Source organism: Sorex fumeus, unplaced genomic scaffold (genome assembly GCF_029834395.1).
Source record: "Sorex fumeus unplaced genomic scaffold, SorFum_2.1 ptg000092l, whole genome shotgun sequence".
In the NCBI taxonomy this organism is placed as follows: Eukaryota; Metazoa; Chordata; class Mammalia; order Eulipotyphla; family Soricidae; genus Sorex; species Sorex fumeus.
Window position 1 is genome coordinate 3,423,382 of NW_026606149.1, and position 15,645 is coordinate 3,439,026.

Below are 15,645 nucleotides of genomic sequence, written 5' to 3' on the forward strand. Positions count from 1 at the left end.
AGATGCCTTCTATTGCAAGCCTTTGGAGTTGGTAATTGATTGTCATAATATGTATGATGCTGTTGCTGATAAGTATAATCATATATTATATGCAAAGGACTTTCTCCTGTATTCCTCCAAACAATTTAAATCTTAGCCCCAGAACCTCACTATCTCATAGCTGATATGTGTACTGAAGTAAATCAGTTGATAACTGTCATGTGGAACTTATGCCCCCACGAAGCCAAAGAATCAAATTGTGCAAGGAAAGCCATCTATGTGCACTTTCTGCGTAACATTACCTGATTTTCCAAAGTGTTTGGAAATTATTTTAGAGACACTGTGAAGGCTGGTAGAATAGGCACATGGGATAGATTCAGATTATTTGTAGAAGAGTTTTTGTTTGTTTTATTTTTGTTTGGGGGCCACACTGGCAGTGCTCAGTTTCCTTATAGCTTTGTGCTCAGGAGTCACTCCTAGGGTTGCTTAGGAGGTCGTAAGTAGTGCCGGGGGCTGAGCCAGGTTGTCTGTGTACAAAGCAAGCACCTTAACCGCTGTGCTACTCTTCTTCCCCTAAGAACTTTCTGACTTTTGATATGTATTGATTTGTGTTATGTATTGAAAATTACTTTCTCGATTTTAACTATTTTAATTAAAATCTGGCCCAGAAATTTCACTTCCGTGTTTGTGTTGTCAAGGAATAAACTGAGGACTTCACACAAGCAAGGCAGATTCATTTCAATCCCTCTAGTTCTATTTAATGTTGGTGAGAGAAGTATCATTCTTTTTTTTTTTAATTTTTGTTAGTGAAACACTATGAGGTACAGTTGTAGACTTACACATTTCTATGCTTGGGTGTCAGTTACACAATGATTGAGTACCCATCTCTCCACCAGCGCCCATTCCCCACCTCCAATGCTCCCAGCATCCTTCCCACCACCCCCCCCCAACCCTCTTGTCTACCACTACAAGCCTCCTCTCCCCTAGACTTGAATGAAGATGGATAATGCAGTTACAACCTCGCATTTTTACATGTAGACATGCATTCAAATTTATTTCATTGATTTAATAAACATTTACTATCTGCTCAAAGAACCCTCTACAGCAGGCTGCTTAGGAAGACTTTAGGGGAAAAGGACCAATTTCAAGCCAAATTGAACCTACAATCTTAGGAAGAGAAACGCATACTCAGTATAAATTATTACTCCCCTTGTTTCCCATACTTTCATCTTTCCTCCATGAGATTTAAATAGGTTTGAAAGGTTTTCCATAGCTTGCTAACTATTATATTCAAAAGCATATTTAAGTGGATGAAGATGGAGGCTTTGTAAGGGCTCAGCAGCTGGCTGGGAAAATGGGAGAGATGCCTTAATGTTGTAAGAAATCTCTAGGTTGTTTGGATTTTTTTCAGGACGAGACTCTTCTCTTCTCAGACTGGAGTCCAGCCAGGCACAAAGCGAGCTGGCTGGCTGGCCCAGGAAGGAATCCTGGAGTTGTTTTGGCTTCCTGCAATCTTTCCAGTGCAGCGAGCCAGCCTGCCAGACAGAGGAAGAGCTCAAACCATTGGCGGTGGGACTCAGCTAGAGACGATGGGGGTGAGACTGAGCTGTTTTCCTCTCAGAGGAGGTGCCTTGGGAATAGGAACCCTGCCTCGTCCTGGGCTACATGCGGTTTTGTTGTTATTGCTGCTATTTATTTAAAAATGTTTAATTACTGTCATTTTAAGTCACATGTTTTGGGTCATGTTACTGTTTATGGTTTTGATGTGTACAGTTCCCTCACCTCTCCACTACCAGAAAACTCACAACATTTCATCAATGTTCTCAAGTTACTCAAGTTCTCCAGCCCCTTAGTTAGTATTCTGGGTCCTGTAATCTCGGGGCAATGGTTTGCTACCATTTGATATTGACTGTTCTCTTGTTTCTCTTTATAGTGCATAAGTGAGATTATCTGGTATTTGTCTTTCATCTTCATCATTGTGTTTAAGATCTTGGCTTCCAGTTTCATCCATTTGTACTGAACTACATGATTTTATCTTTTCTTGTGGCTGCATAGTATTCCATTGTGTGTATATATGTATGTTATGTGTATGTGTGTATATACCACAGCTTCTTTGTCTGTTTATCTACTGTTGGACAACATCTGGGTTTTTATACCTGGGCTATTGTACTCAATGCTGTGATGAAGAGAGAAATATCTCTTTTTGAGTTCCTCAGAAGTTTTGATATGGAGGGCAGTCAACCCCAAACTTCTGATGAGAACCATCTCACTCACTGTCCATCAGTTCAAATGGAACAAATGAAGACAAGAAACTTTCATGTTGTCCAAAGTGTTTGATTATGTGACTGTCCCAAAACTCTGTGCTGAAAATGCAGGATTTGGGATAAGAGCAAGAATTCAGTGTTCTTAACTGGGAAGCAAGTGAGTGATCTCAGGAGGAAGAACCATTCTCCTTGTAATGGTATTACTGCCCTCCCCCATCTCATCTACATTCCCCATCCCCTATTGGAGTTTTAGTTCTTATGGACCTTGGGTCACCTGGAACTTTGAAGTTCATACTCCTGACTTTGACTTTGAAGTCATGTGTTATATTGAACATGTATAGGGTTAAACCGTACATTTAAGGGTTTTTATATACTTTTTCTAAATGTATATGTGTATATATATGCTCATTTTATGAGACTGACAGCTGCCAACTGAGCTAAGAAGGCACTTTATATGTTCTCACTTTAAAATGGCATTGTAATATTACTAACTGTTTAGGACAATGGGGAAGTTCAAGTAACAAGTGATCACTTAAGACTGTGGTATGAAGTTTTGGAAATTGCTTTGTCAAAGTTCCGCACAGCTGAAAATTAAAGAAGGGTATTTCATTCACATACTTGTTCTCACATAATCCTTTAAACAGTCATGTGGATGCTAGATGATTAATTCAACTTTGTAGAAAAAAAAACAGAAGAAGATGAATTCAGGGTCGAAATTTCTATCTTAGGATAGTGTAACAAAAATAGCTGGTGTCTAGCAACTTGCTTTTGGGATGTGTCTAATTTTGAAGACTGAGCATATTGCTGGGAAATATCTCATCACATCCGCTCATGTTACAGGTGATGCATCTGCGGCCTGTGGAAGCATGCTGCTTCTCCGTGCAGAGACAGACTCACTGCTCCACCCGAATCCAGATTCTCCTGCTGAGCCTCTGGTCACTGTGTACTCTCTGAGTTGGTGCCCACTGAGCACACTGAGTGAGGCAGTTCTAAGAAGAGCTCTAGCAGTCCACATGTTCACTCTTATCTACATGCTTCTTAAGTTCCAATAGTGTTACAAGGCATAATCTAGTGGATCTTTGCACTGACATTATTTCGGAAAGTTTTGAAAACATCGGTTTCTATGATTTTTTTGGGGGTGGTCACACCCGGCGATGCACAGGAGTTACTCTTGGCTCTGCACTCAGGAATTACTCCTGGCTGTGCTTGGGGGACCCTATGGGATCCTGGGAATCGAACCCAGGTCATCTGCGTGCAGGGCAGACACCCTACCCTCTGTACTATTGCTCCAGCCCCTGTTTTTATGAACCTTATAAAGAAACAGAAATTTAACATTTTCATCAAATTTACCAACTGAACTTTGAAAACTAGCCAAATAATTTTGTTCTTCAGACCACAGATTGTTGTTTTATTTCCACTTATGTTCCCACTGGTTCAGTCAAAATTTTAGATGGCATTTTCAGACAGTTAAGTCATGTGTCAAACAGTGGTCAAATCAAATTACAATATATTGTAAAAGGCCCTCCCGTTGATCGTCGATTTGCTCGAGTGGGCCCAGTAACGTCTCCATTGGAGACTTTGTTGTTACTGTGTCTGGCATATCGAATACTCTCGGTAGCTTGCCGGGCTCTCCGAGAGGGACAGAGGAATCAAACTCGGGTCGGCCATGTTGGCCGCTTGTAAGGCGAACGCCCTACCCGCTGTGCTATCATATAAAAATTTCTCAATACCTGTATATTGAATCATTTCTAAAGATATAGTTTATATAATTTGTTTTGAATTAGATTTATTTTCTTGCCAAATTCATTCATATCTTTAGATAAGTATATATTTATATATTATTTTATTACTATACAGACTCCTCATATTTCTCAATAGACCACATAAATCTTAGCTCACACATCTTTTACATATATCATATACTGACCTCAGATATATCAGAGAGGTAAAAAAAATGAAGCTTCAGAAAATTGCATCTGATATGACAAAGAGGAGAAAAAATATCATTGTAATTTTGAAAAAAATGCAAGCTTGGTGATTCATTTACCTCTTGTTGGAAAACAAAGTTCAAAAAACAAAGAAATGTTTTTTCTCTTCACACTTCTGAAGCCTACCACGGGTAGTCATGAGCAGGATGATGGAGCCAGGGTGTCTCAGGGGACTGTGGGCGAGATGCCTGTTATTTAGCTACATGCCTTAGGTAAGGGAAGAGGAGGCACTGCAAATCAAGAGAGACAAACTGGAGGAAGTTTTCACTTTGGCTCTTCCCAGCTGGCAGGTTTTGAATGTGCCAGTTGAAATCATTTCAATGAAAACCAAGATATTGGCTTTCCTGTCTTTTCATGACAGCACTATTCATATTAGCTCAGAGGTAGAGCCCACATAAATGACTATTGATAGATGAGGCATTAAAGAGGAGTTGGGAAATATACATAGAGGAACACTACTCAGCTCTCAAAAAGATAGAATCTTGTAATTCTGGTCACATGACAGACCTAGAAGGATAGAGTAAATAAAGTAAGTCAGAAAATGACAAATGTAGGAGAGTTCCATATACATCTGGTTCAGAAACTAAGCAAATGGACTCTGAAAAGAAAATCACAAGCTTGATGTTCTTACGTAGGGTGGTGTTTACTTGAATGAAGGCAGCTTGAGGTATGAGCAAAATATTTCTAGATTCTGTTGCCTGGCGCTGGGTAGAAATTCAATTTTTTGAAATTTATACTTTTCAATATAGATTTCAAACATAATAAAGATGTCGGATAATAATGCAGCACACTTGAAACCTATGTACTTGTCAAATGTGCTGCTCCAATAAGAAATGTCTTAGATAATAATTTGAATGGATTTGGCCATAATCCATCATGCCTGATTGGCTGCTAACTGATCCTGGAGTACCTGAGGGCAAAGTTGAATTAGACCCTATGAGGGAAGTATAAGGGATGAGTGTGACCCTAAGGAGAGAGGTACAGAGGTAAAGTCCCCAGAGGCTTCTATAGAGAGGAAACTTAGCAACATCTCATCAAAAGTTCAAAATTGAGACAGACAGGCATGAAAGCAAAACTAAGATTCAATTCTGGTTGTCAAAGGCTATGATCTTCTGCATGTTTAAATGAGATTGAGAGGCCTGCCCTCCAGATGCTACCATCATTTGACTGTAGTTGGGGAGAAACTTATTTCTCAGTTGTTGGCAGATGTCTCGGCAATTCTTCACGGGGACTTCCTGAGTGTCTTGACCGTCTCCACAACAGGGAGTCTGATGGATGGCAGAATGGGTCATTCCAGGGTGGAAACAGCAAGAAGCTCCCTTATGTTGGGACCCTGTTGTCAGAACTTTAATTTCTTCATTTTACTCAATTGTTAAAAGACATAAAGTTCAGCATGCACTTTTTTATTTTTTAATTTTATCTTTCTTAAAAACTTTGTGATTCACAAATTTGTTCATTGTACACTTGTCCGAGGCATTCAGAGTTCCAACATCACCAGTGTGACCTTCCATTTACTAATATCCCCATTTTCCCTCCATCCCCAACCTGCGCTCTTAGGCATATAACAAATTTACTTTATATGACCTGTTCCAAAAAACTTTAAGAAATGGCATGCCCTTTCTAAAACTACCATATCTTTATTGAAAACATTCAAAAAATGACGAGTGTATTTTCCCATAGATACCCTTTAAGATGATGATGGACAGGGAAGAATAACTATCCTGCTGACTTATTCTGCATTTTGGTCAAGATTATGATAAATTGCTATTTTTTTTTGCTTTTTTTTGGGGGGGGGGAGTCACACCTGGCAATGCAAAGGGGTTCCTCCTGGCTCTGCTCTCAGGAGTTATTCCTGGCGGTGCTCAGGGGACCATATGGAATGCTGGGAATCAAACTTGGTTAGGCTGCATGCAAGACAAACACCCTACCCGCTGTGCTATCTCTCCAGCCCCTAGATTGCTATTTTTGATATAAAATGTCCTGGTTTCAGTCACTGTCACTGTAACTGTCTTCCCATTGTTCATCAATTTGCTCAAGCGGGCCCAGTAACACTGTGAGACTTGTTACTATTTTTGGCATATCGAATACATTACGGGTAGCTTGCCAGGCTTTGCCATGCGGGCGAGATACTCTCTGTAGCTCGCAGGGCTCTCCAAGAGGGGAGGAAAATCGAACCCGGATCAGCCAGGTTGGCTGTGTGCAAGGCAAATACCCTACCCACTGTGCTATCGCTCCAGCCCTATATTTTTGTAACTTTGATTAATGATCATGAGGTAAATTCTAAATAGCATTATGGATTGGCATATCAAAACACCCATTTAATGGTATAAAATTGTCTAAGTTCATTTTGATGTTTACTCATGTTTACAAAGTTTTGTGATTAGTCTTGAGCATTCAATACTAAAGAGAACTGGCATCTGAGTTCTCACTAAATTTGTCTTCTAGAACCAGAGAAGTTCCATGGAAATATTCAGACTAATCTGTGTGTAACTGGAATCTGAATTACATTAAAAATTTGCATAGTACTCTGAAAGTAGATAGAGACTGAGGAGTAATAATTCTCTCTTCCTGGAAAAAAGGGTGACTCATTCTTGAGCTGGTGTCTAAATAATGAGCTGAAGAGGGGACAGAACCCAAGCCTTCTATAATTAATTGAACACTATGCCATATATACAACAACAACATTTTTATACGTCAACTCACAAAGAACTCCTTAATGTTTGACATTTCAGGTACATTCTATCACTCTGTTAATGGTTTTCAATATTTTAAATCTTTGGCTCAATATTTCTTATCTTTTTTTTTAGGACTAAAGAATATTAGAGGTAGAGCAGAATGAGCTACACCAGCCATGCTCAGGGCTCACTCCTGGCAGGGCTTGAGACACTATATATGTGGTTCCGGGAAGTAAACTGGAGTCAACTTCATGCCAAGAAAGTGCCTTACTTCCTGTATTTCCTCTCTCCCAAATCACGATCACAATCACGACCATCCTGTTGTTTGTCGTTGCCTCGAGCAGGCCCCAGTAGCGTCTCCTTTGTCCTAGCCCTGAGATTTTTTAAAAAGTGCCATATTCAAGGCTCTTTCAGCTTAGAAAAATGAGACCTATCATTGTTACTGGTATTTGGCATATTGGGTACGCCACGGGGAGTTTGCCAGACTCTGCCATGTGGGCAGTTTACATTCGGTAGCCTGCCAGTTTGTCCAAATAAGTCTCTCTCCCAAATAAGTCTAAAGATTTTACTGGCAGAAATGGTGACCTTTGTTTAATACACGTTTTCAGAATTTTGTGCATCAATTTCTTAGCATCATGACGTGTATCCTTCCCTGTTCGCCCGAATATGGGGTGTTTGGGTGACACTTACAGACTTGTAAAATCTAATGGTGTAGTCCTGGCTGGTTTGCACTCACCTGCAACTTTCCTGCACTGGGTGTTTCCACAGCAACGAATAGAAAGAGGGAGAGAATAACAGATGAAGATATCAGTAGTGAGAGGGAGGTAAGTCTGTAAGAGAAACAAAATGAATCGTTTATCTTGGTAGTAGGAAGCTTGAGCAAGATTATGTGAAAGAAGACTGGCCTGTAAGTCAAGAAGTTTCTATCTGATATATTCATATTTCAGGTAACATTAATACTGTTCTGCCTAGAGAAGTGCTGATATGCATTCAGTTTTCAAAAATAATTATTAATAATGTTCCCTGTCAATCTTAAAGACCCGTGGGTTAATAACCCACTTTATGATCACATTAAACATGTTGGCCTTTATCTTAAAAAAGGTAGGAAAGCATTTGGGTATTGAATCACACGACTTCTAGACCTGTTTTGCACATGCCTCTGTGGCTAGCTGTGGAGAACAAGTCAGCAGCAAACAGGACTGTAGAATCTACTGGAAGGCAGACTCGCTGTAGCACTGAACCTAAGGGTCGGTCACTTTGCCTATGCTGGTGGCATACAGAGAGAAAGAACTAGAAACCAGCTCTGTTTTGGGTCTGAAAATCCGCTCAGTTGACCAGGCCTCTTTCCTTGACTCCTGCAAACCTTTGTCATTCTCTGCTCACCTGACCCTACTCTTGCTCCCAGAGAACTTTCTCCTGACTCTCAACACACACACACACACACACACACACACACACACACACGCACACACTGCTCTGTTTCCATGAACACTAATACCAACAGACAGAAATGTGCTAGCAGTTCTCTGTAAAGTTTAGAAATCACCTAGAGCTGCCTGAAGCATCTCTTCTTCCTAGCCAGCAGACTGGGAGGGATCACTGGTTTCTTACACAACACCCATTCAGTCCTGGTGATTTAGATCTTGGACATAATTTCTTACCTCTGTACACACTTGCTGTCTCTGTATTATAGTCTTCATTCGGTTTTGCACGGGACTCACTCTGCCTTCTCACTTCCCTACTCCATGTCCTTTCTGAGGACGCCATTACCATCTGTGTCACCGGGATCTTTTCCAACTCTCTTGCTCTTAACTGCCCAGCAGTATCTGATGTTCACTCTTTTTAAACATGACTTGTATGTTTTTGCAGCTTTCCTTACTTTCCCCTTGGTCTCTTTACCAGGCAATACATGGCTGATTCTCTATGCTTCTGGACCTAATCTCAAAGCTATAATTTCCTCTGACCCTAAATTTCTCTTCCATTCCTTATAATGTAAGGAGTTTGCATATATCTAACCATCAAAGGAAGATTATCTGTTATCTCCGAGCCTCTGTCTCCCTTTTTTCACAAAGCTCTGTCAAGTTAACTGCCTAAATGTTTGAAATGATTAAATTTGTTCTATTCTCTTAATAGTTTCTAGGACTCGAGGCAGATAAAATCATTGACAGAGTTGGACCATTTATTTTTATGCCAAGAGTTGAACATTCCAGTTACATTTCTTTTTTTTTCCCTTCAAATATGTTTACAAAATCTTTATACCATACTCTACATTTAAATTAGATGAAATTTTAGTTTTCAAATGAAAAATAATCCTTGGTAAAGCTATTTCAATATTAATGCAAATGCATAAAAAATGTTTCAACTCCTCTCTCTAAAAGATAAACATTTTAGTTCAATAATTGCCCTTGTTCTATAACTAATACTACATTAACAGACAAAGTTCAACCTTTTAGTTTTTAGTTCAACCTTTTAGTTTTTCCTTAAAGTCCATTTGAAGACATAATTACACTTAATATCCCTTAAAGTCGTATTTTATTTCATTATAGCACATCGGGTAGGGCATTTGCCTTGCACGTGACCGACCTGGATTCGATTCCTCCGCCCCTCTCAGAAAGCCCAGCAAGTTACCTAGAGTATCTTGCCCTCACAGCAAAGCCTGCCAAGCTACCTATGACATATTCAATATGCCAAAAAATAGTAACACAAGTCTCACAATTTGTTGTGAGACATTACTGGTGCCCGGTTGAGCAAATTGGTGAACAACGGGAGGACATTGCTACAGTGCAGTGCATATTTGTCTATAGATTTGAATCTGCCTTTGGGTACAGAGAAATTTTGCGGGAATTAAGGTACTTGCCTTATCTGAAGTCGACCACATTGGAATCCCCTGTACTACATCTGTTCCACAGAGTACCACTGGGGATCTCTTATAACACAAAGCCAGTAATAACCTCTGAGTACCACAGGACACATTCTCCAAACCAAAACAACGACAATACTAACAATAAAATTCCACTTTTGTCAATAATTAGTGCATCTTTTCTTTTTTCTTTATTTCTTGATCTATTGCTTTCTTTTTGATTTGGAGCCATACCTGGGGATAATCAGGGCTTACTCCTGGTCCTGCGCCTAGCGATTGTCTTTAGTAGTTCGTGGGAGACCATCTATAGTTCTGGGGATAAAACTGGGATTGGCAACACTCTAGGCAACTTTCCTTGCTCCTGTACTCTCTCTCCACCCTTTTAGGACACCTCTGAAGTGGAGAGCAACGCCATCCATGTCAACAGAACGATAATCAGACCTCCAGAGTTTTCTTAACTTATGCTTAGGAATTTGGCTTGTCCTTAGGTGAACATCATTAGAACCATCCGCTCCAACACACAGTCTGAGTATGAGATGGAGACGTGAGCCGGATTTAGAATGCATGCTAATGAGAACGATCCAGGAAGTCAAGGGGATAAAACAAAGTATGAATAAAACAAATGTATGAATCATAAACTCGGAAGTTAATGTTTCACTTTCTTCTTCTCTATGTTCTCTGATTTATAAAACCTGCCCTTTTTAGTGGAAGTATAAAGAGCAGGTAGGATTGCAAGAACGTCACACAATCAGCGAGTCATTTTCTTTGAGTCTCCAGGTTAAGAGTTTGAGAACCTATGAAAAGCAATACACTTCATGAATATAGACCCTTCTACCTTTGTGTCATTCTTCTGCATGAAAAATAATTTTGGAAGGAATTTAGGTTATTGGAAATGTATAACTGAAAAAAGAAAATGTTAGGGGATTTAAACATGGATGCCACTTCAGTAACTTTAGTAACCCCAGCCATTTAGTAACTTTATTTCCATTACTTTTTCCACAGTTTGTGGGTGTAATGCCTACATACTGGAAGATGGGGGAATCTGGGTGGAGGAGGCCCAGTCCCAATCCGAGCAGGCTTGGAGATCTCAGTCCCGGGTCCCGCATACCTGGGTTCCTCTGCCGGTTCCTTCATGCGTGAGATTCGTCTGAACATGTGGAGAGTGGTCTTAAGCATGGCTGTGGCTGGAACCGGAGGTCTTCAGCTGCCGGGGCTCTGCTCGGGGCGGGGAGGGAAACTCAACCCACCCTCCTCCAAAGGGTTCCAGTGAGGACAGCCAGGCGTGGAGACAGGAGTTGTGTAATCCCATCAACGGCCAAGACCCAGAGACTATAAAACCCAGCTCCCCGAAGAGAACAGCGCAGTCTCCTGCCTCCACACCTGGCTGTCCTCACTGGGGCCCCTTGGAGGAGGGTGGGTTGAGTTTCCCTCCCCACCCCGAGCAGAATCCCGGCAGCTGAAGACCTCAGGTTTCAGCCACAGCCATGCTTAAAACCACTCTGCCCACATTCAGACAAGCCTCACGCATGAAGGAACCGGCAGAGGAACCCAGGCATGCGGGACCCGGGACTGAGATCTCCAAGCCTGCTTCGATTGGGACTGGGCTTCCTCCACCCAGATCTCTCATCTTCCAGTATGTAGGCGTTACATCCACCAACTGCTGCCGGTGATGTATAATCCCATCAACAACCAATACCCAGAGATTATAAAACCCAGTTCCCAGAAGTAATCGCAGCCGTGCAACATCTTATTATCTAGTTCTCATTCTGAACACGGCAGAGTCTGGCAAACTCCCCGTGGCGTATTCAATATGCCAAAAACCAGTAACAATGATGGGTCTCACTCTCCTAACCATGAAAGAGCCTCAAATGTGGCACTTTCTAAAATCTCAGGGCTAGGATGAAGGAGACGTTACTGGTGCCTGCTCGAGGAAATCAGTGAACAACAGGATGACAGTGATACAGTGAGTGATACTTTTTCCACGGTCTGGAGTGATAGCACAGCAGTAGGGCGTTTGCCTTGCATGCTGTGGACCCGGCCAACCTGAGTTCGATTCTTCCACCCCTCTCGGAGAGCCTGGCAAGCTACCGAGAGTATCTCGCCTGCACAGCAAAGCCTGGCAAGCTCCCCGTGGCGTATTTGATATGCCAAAAACAGTAACAACAAGTCTCACAATGGAGACGTTTCTGGGCCCGCTTGAGCAAATCAATAAACAACGGGAGGACAGTGCTACAGTGCAGTGCTACTTTTTCCACATACTTTTTCCACATCTTTGCTTTTCATATTTGTGCTATGAATAGTATTTATTCAATGTGCATTCAATTTGATCTTATTTTTGCTTAAGTGTGTATTATGTTTTAAAGCATGAAATCCATGATAATTCAATAGCTTCCAGTATTATATTCTAGCTCTTAACTGTTGCTTAACATTTTAAGACCTTATTTTATATAATCAAGAAACAGAAACAAAGGGGAAAAACATATATCCCTCATTTCCTACACGCTTATTCTTATTTTTCTATGAAAAGGAGTTGTTCATCTATAACAGAATCAAATGACATTATATTGTGTATTTAATTATGCCGGCAACTCTTGTGAATATCTAAGAGGTTTTGGTATCATTGGAATTGAATATATATTTAAAACCAATGAAATTAAAAATCAAATCAAATAATCCTTCAAAGATCCTTGTAGAAAACTATAAGCATACATATTTTATTTTCAATATCAAGTGCAATATTTACTTTGGGGACTATCAGTTGGTTCTGAAGCATACATATCATATTGAAGCTAGAAGAAAGAATTTTGTGTAAATGGTTTGAATTTTCAAAAGCGATTCTGTAAAATTCCACTACTTGGCTTCCATCAGATGACTATTGCTTTCAGATTTTATGCACAGAAAGAATGCACTGGTGGAGGGATGGGTGTTTGATCATTATATAATCGAAACCCAAGCACAAAAATGTGTAAGTCTACAACTGTACCTCATGGTGCCTCACTATTAAAAAATAAATAAATATAAAAAAAAGAATGCAGGAAGAAATACTGTAAAAATAAAGGTACAAAATATAAACCACTCAAATATAATTTATAATTTTCCTACAAAAATTAAGCTATTATAAAAATTGAATTCCATTTACTGTTAAATTACGTAAGAATGTTTTGCAAATAGTTTTTAATAACTAGAAATATTAGAATACTTTAATTTACAAGAACATTGATATATGTAACTCAGTTCAAATGCTAAGATACTTGTTGCATGACATATAAAAAGTACATTTGTATAGAAAGCATCTCATGACTTCTCAGGAAACTGGGATCTATTTTAGGATATTCTGAAAATATTGAGCTTAAAAATATCAACAAATTTATGATTGCTTCACGGGTGTTTTGCCCTTGTATACCTTGACTCCATGTCTATGTGTCTTTCTTAAAATGGAAATATATTTGATGTGTCACATTATAGAAAATCATTGTGAAAACCTAGTGTATTGCTAGTTTGTACATTGTAATATGATTGCTCTTGTAGTAAAAAATAAAAGGTAAAGGTAAAGGCCCTCCCGTTGATCGTCGATTTGCTCGAGCGGGCCCAGTAACGTCTCCATTGGAGACTTTGTTGTTACTGTGTCTGGCATATCGAATACTCTCGGTAGCTTGCCGGGCTCTCCGAGAGGAGTAAAAAATAACAAAAATAAAATCTCTACCATTTTCCATACTTCTTCATCATATATAGGATCATTAGATCATCGTTTCTATCTTTGAAAAAGTCACAGTTTACTCAAAAAAGAGATCATTTAAAAAAAACATTTTAGAACTAATGCATCAGTAGACTTTGAATTTAGCAATTGTTAGGGACTGCGGGGGGGGGGGTACTCTGATCACATAAGCTATAAATGCAACACCCCAGTTAGACATTGAGGTGATTTCAGTGGCAATGGTTTGCATATTGAACTCAGGATAAGTGTGTTTCTTACCAAAACCCTGTACTCACTCATAGTGCCATGGATAGCCTTGCCTGGATAATGATATTAGGAATAGCAGAGGTGAATCTATTATAGAAAATTTCCCTTCAGAGTTAAATGAATTATAAAGAGAGATCATGCTTATATGATGATTTATGAGATTCTAAAATGATTGGAAATTATATATTATATATCACATATAATATGGTAATATTACTATATTATAGATGATAGCACATCCATTTCTGAGCAAGAATCAATTTTCATGGTGAGATTTAAAAAAGAAGGAATAGGAAACAGACAAACTCTCATCTCATTTGCAAAGAAATATTTCTTTTTTTCTCCTTTTTTTTTAATAATTCCAGAACACCCATTTAAAAGGAGAAAAAAGTGAAAGCACACTGGCAATTTTCATCAACATTGTCAAAAAATTTATTTTTCCCCATTCAAAAGGCTGGATATTTTTGTATGGAGAAATTGTCTATATAACAATATACATTCTAGACATATCTATTCAAACAATAGAATTTATGCACAAGTTTGAAGTGTTGGGGGAAAGAAATAGAGTTGATTTAAAAAATATATACTTTCAGGTTAACAAGCTCCCTGGTAGATTTATTATCAATGGAATTAGATCATTTACAAATAAGTAACCTCATGATTACTATCCTGAAGAACTGGCAGCTTATTTGAGAAATCAAAATATAAATGAATAATTATAAAACATGGTAATAGTATTAACATTGCCAAGCTAGACCCAAAATGCTGAGATATCATTGTGCTCTGAGATTGAATTATGCATATAAAAGAAGGACAGAGAGAGAAGAGAAAAAATACAAACAATGAAATCAGTAGCAGTTCTTCAGCAATTATAAGCATGTGATATAGTCTAGCATCAGCAATTACTATGAGTGCAGTCAGAAAGATATAGGAACACATGGTCTGAAAGCAGAAGTATATTTTTTCCACTTTCCTCTCGTGGGAATCCTTCAGGAGGTGTTCAGGAACCCAGAGGCCTCTCCCAGCAACTCTCAACCAACCAGGCCGGTGGAGTTAAGAGCTGAGATTATAGTCTTGCTCGGGTCTGGTGGTGTTGAGGCTTGCCCCTGCCCCCTAGAATTGCTCAGGGCATCACATAGTGGCATTCTGGGGCCTGGTGATGCTCAGAGAACCAGGTGATGCTGGGAATCAAACCAGGTCAGCCACATGCCAGGCAAGGACCCTAGCCCTCAACTAGCGCTCTAATTCCTGAAAATTACCTAGAACAATATATATTGATCAGCCAAAGAAATGTCGATGGGGCTGAAGATACAGTACTTCAAGTAGGACATTGGCCTCACATGGAGTCAAGTCCGCTTCTATCCCTACGTCCCATTTTGAGCCAGATCAGGAATAAGCCATGAGCACAGAGCTAGAAGTAAGCCCTGGGGATAGTAGGGGGTGTCCACCAAACAAACATGTCTGAAAAAGGGGACGTTGGTCAAAAATTAGCTTTTGTATGAGAGATAAACTAAAGACTGAGCCTTGCATGTACTTACTCATGTATTTTTTATTTACTTAACATAGATAAAGTGAACTAGCAAGCTCACATGCCTTCAGAGGCCAGGCCAGTAATTACATTTATAATAGACAATTAGGACCGAAACTCCACAGACATTTACTTTTATTTGTTTATTCATTATTTATTATTGTCATTATTATTATTATTAATATTTTGAGGCTGTCTATTTTAATTCCTGTCTTCATAAGTGAGGCCTATGCTCTACTAATGTGTCACATCTCTAAGATTTTATTCTTCTGAAAGGTTTCTACTGGTTAAACTGAATATGCAATATTTGACCAGGAGGCGGAGGACGTTTTCCCTCTGATAACAAAGCCCACAGGTTAAGTTGCAATGCTAAAACAAAGGCATCTAATG